The sequence below is a fragment of the Nematolebias whitei genome, chromosome 8 (genome assembly GCF_014905685.2).
Source record: "Nematolebias whitei isolate Nwh7 chromosome 8, NemWhi1, whole genome shotgun sequence".
NCBI classification, from domain to species: Eukaryota; Metazoa; Chordata; class Actinopteri; order Cyprinodontiformes; family Rivulidae; genus Nematolebias; species Nematolebias whitei.
The window spans coordinates 45,490,387-45,494,314 of record NC_056505.1 but is presented as its reverse complement, the minus strand read 5'-3'; the positions used below and the strand labels follow the sequence as shown (position 1 = coordinate 45,494,314).

The 3,928-nt window shown below is 38.5% G+C and overlaps 1 protein-coding gene across 1 annotated transcript in view; it reads right to left on the bottom strand.

Moving 5' to 3' along the window:
• LOC119412939 (3-hydroxy-3-methylglutaryl-coenzyme A reductase) overlaps positions 1 to 3,928 on the bottom strand; it is a 68,122-nt gene that overhangs the window by 37,914 nt on the left and 26,280 nt on the right. The gene's annotated exons all lie outside the window — the stretch shown is intronic.

The window sequence follows — 3,928 nt, the reverse complement described above, 5'->3', positions numbered from 1 at the left end:
TATTAGGGTTGCAACTAACGATTATTTCAATAATAGATTCATCGGCCGATTATTTTTTCGATTAATCGATGAATCGGCAAAAAAAAAACACAACGTTTTAATTTCCACCCCTTTATTCCAAAATTGAACATTTGACTGACATAGCAATTCACACAAAAAACAGGTTGCTATTTTACTATTCTGTTAGTAAAATATTTAATAATAAAAAATAAAAGTTAGTCAAATAGCTTAAAAAAATAAATGTACACAAAAATATATAAAAATGTGTCTTTATACCTGCACAATATGTAGCTACTTTGTAAAATGTGTCATTGAGGGAAGAGTGTAACCTGGATTAAAAGTGTGGATTATTGTAACCTGGATTAAAAGTGTGGATTATTGTAGTGAAGCCTTCGTCTTCAACCATCGACAGAGGCCTCATGTCAGTGACGATCATGTTCAGGATGTTTCAGTGAAGACAGCTGCTGCTGTGGTGTCCAGGATGTCTGTCCATCATGAAGGCTTTTGTTGTTGTTGTTGTTTTCTGGAATGAGAGAGTAAATATGTATTATAACATAATTTACAGCAACTCAAGAAATGCCTTGTTTCACTTACAGCGTTAGGTTCAGGCAAAAGTAGCTAAAAGAGCAATTAAACACACACACACACATACATATATATAAAATACTTAATTACACACATTTGAGTAGATGTAATAAATTACTTTAATTACTGTTTAAATGCAATTCATCCTGCCATACGTGCAGTGTCTTCAGACTTTGCCAGCAAATTAAAAGTTGAAGCTTACTCATTAAATTATTATCTTTGTGTTAGATTTATTTATAATCACATTTAAACACTGCTTGTTCCAATTAAATTAAATAAAAAGTAACACACACGTTCTGTATCACCGCCATTAATCAGATAAACAAACAAACAGCAGCTTCAGCTACCAGAGAGACTGACGTTACGTTTTCTCTCTTGGAAACAGAACAATGTTATATTGTAGAGACTCACCTCTAACACGAGTTGGGAGTGAAACATGTATCAGCTGCAGCTCCTTCCTCCTCCTCGTGACTCCGACATGTTTACGTTTTATCTCCGTGGTTCTCTCGTGTCGTGTCGGTGATTTTCAAAGCGGCATGCTTCTCGTTTTTTATCTTTGTGAAGTTCTCCCACTCTTTGGAGGACTTGGGTCAGTCGGTCATTTGTAAAATTTACTTAAATTTGCTTTAAAAACAGCCTCTGCTCTGCTTCTTCCTCCCCCCTCGCTCTGTTCAACTCGAGCTGCAGTTTTTTTTTTTCAAACTTTATTCAGTCAGTCAGCATTGACAATGAACTGCCCGTGAACAAAACGAAACGGCTCCGCAGCGCTGTGAAAGACGCATAATCGCGCAACACAACGAATCGATAAAGAAATTCGTTGCCAACGCTTTTACTCATCGTTATCGATTTTATCGATCCGTTGTTGCAGCCCTAATATATATATATATATATAGAGAGAGAGAGAGAGAGAGAGAGAGAAAGAGAGGGATGGATGGATGGATGGATGGATGGATGGATTTAGATATACACATACATATGATATATAGACATACAAACATATATGATACTCTAGGATAGGGTTTAATGACTAGACTATCAGACAATAAAATATTATTTTATTGACGACATTTTTTAGTGAATATCAGCTAATTTAACTTTCTCTCTCCGGAGTGCACATCTGTGAATGACGGTACAGTTCAAATCTAAACCTGAACAAGCAGTAAAACATCTGGAGTGCATGCTAAACCACCTCATTTATTCCCAGCAACTTTTCTGTCAGTAACAGTGCTCAGGCTATTATCAGACACCCAGGGCTTAATTTGAGCTGGATCTTGCCGGAACAGTATCTGGGAACTCTCTTATTTTGACGGTGCCTTCTGGTAACTGTTTGCTTGGATCCAGAAACTCTCAGGCTTACTGATAATAAAGTTATGAACAAATTTGACTGCCTTGGACAAATAAAATTTATTGGGGCTGAGATGTTGTAGGGGCAGGGGAGCCGACTCGGGATCCGAAGGTCCTGGGTTCAATCTCTGGTCATTGCACATCTCATGGTGTCTCTGAGCAGGACACCCAATCCTGAATTGCTCCACAGGCACCTACATAGCTGCCCACTGCTCCACCTGAGTGTATCCCAGGTGTGATGGGTTAAATGCAAAGAGCCAATTTTGTCTTTGGGAACATACAATGATGACAACACATAGCACTTTATTTATTGATTTATTATAAAACCTATAATCTTGGCAGCATGACGGCTCAGTGGTTAGCACTGTTGCCTCACAGCAAAAAGGTCCTGAGTTCAATCTGGTTGGACCTGGGATCTTTCTGTGTAGAGTTTGCATGTTCTTCTCATGCTTGCGTGGGTTTTCTCCGGGTAATCCGGTTTCCTCCCACAGACCAAAAACATGCATGTTAGGCTGCCTTCAGGCCTCCCTTGCAAAAGAGATTTGTGATCTCAATGGGATTTGCCTGGTTACATAAAGGTTAATAACTATCTGAAAATAATAAAATAATAAAAAATAATTACGTAAACACTCATTTTAAACATAATAGCCACTTAAGAGCTTCTTAACGTCACATTAGAGCTTCCCCTTCAAGTGAAGCATTTCTGCTTCTACCCTTAAAAAAAACATCTGTCCCTAAAAGTACAGTCATGGGCAATTTTATTAAAAACGCAAAAATATAATTAAACAGCACAACTAAATTGCAAATAAGTTTTACAGTTTAAGTGGGTCATTAATAAAATGTTGATTATTTATTAAAAACATGAGATAAATGTTTGATGGGTAATCACGTGATGTACGTATCAAAATAATGGTGCCAATTTTTCAAAATAATTATCAAGTATCCTGATGCATGCTCAATAATCCAGGTAAAACAGCTATCAAGATGTCAAAAAGGCAGTCTAATTTACTTTCATTAAAAAAAGTCTTCTCATTGTACAACTAAACATCCTAGAATTGAAGCACATGAAGGCAGTGGCCATGGAAATACTGGAGCAGGTGGAGTGGTGGGGGTGAGAGCCGAGCTAACCATTGTTGCTCTCTAAAATGTTATTGAATCAACCATTTACTTGTGTTGGTAAACGCAGATGTTTAACAACCCAGTAAAGTACAACAGAATGAAGGAAATGGCATCTGTAGCTATGTTTACATGCGCAGAATTCTTTGACCGGATTGAAATGTGTTCTGTTTGAATAATTCAAATGTATTGTTTACATGGGCACAATCTGTTCATGATGAGCGTTTACATGCAGCGGGCTTTGTTCTGAACAGCAGTACTGACATGCGCAGAGTGGTAAACTCGCCTTAAAAAAAACACAGAAGAAGAAGTTCTACTTCCGGGTGAACGTAAACAAACCTGAGCACCCAACATGGACCCGCAACAGGTTTTAATGATGGTGGAGACGTTACTGCACTCCCTGACTGAGCTACAGGTAATAGAAATCATTTTGAGCTCTTTAAAAGTTTCTAGTAGAAATGTTGTGTCACTCACCGACCAGTTTTACTTCCCTGACATGCTAATATTATTAGCGTTAGCCAGGCGGAAATGGCAAAGTCGCACATGCGCAGTCAGGTCAGTTTTTCACCATCAGATAAAAAAGAACAGATCAAGTGTTTACATGCGCACCGATCGGGTTTCGGATCGGCGTAAACCACCCGTTTCGTTCTGATCACAAATTATATCAGATCGCGCCGAATACACAAAAAATAACCCGAACGGAGTGTTTACATGACACACTTTTATTCCGACCGGACATTTGATCCGGTTACTTATGTCCGTGTAAACATACCCTATTTTATTCCCCCCCCACACACTATTTGCTTTGCGTTATGGCATTGTTTTACAAACGAAGCACTGTGTGTGTGTGTGTGTGTGTGTGTGTGTGTGTGTGTGTGTGTGT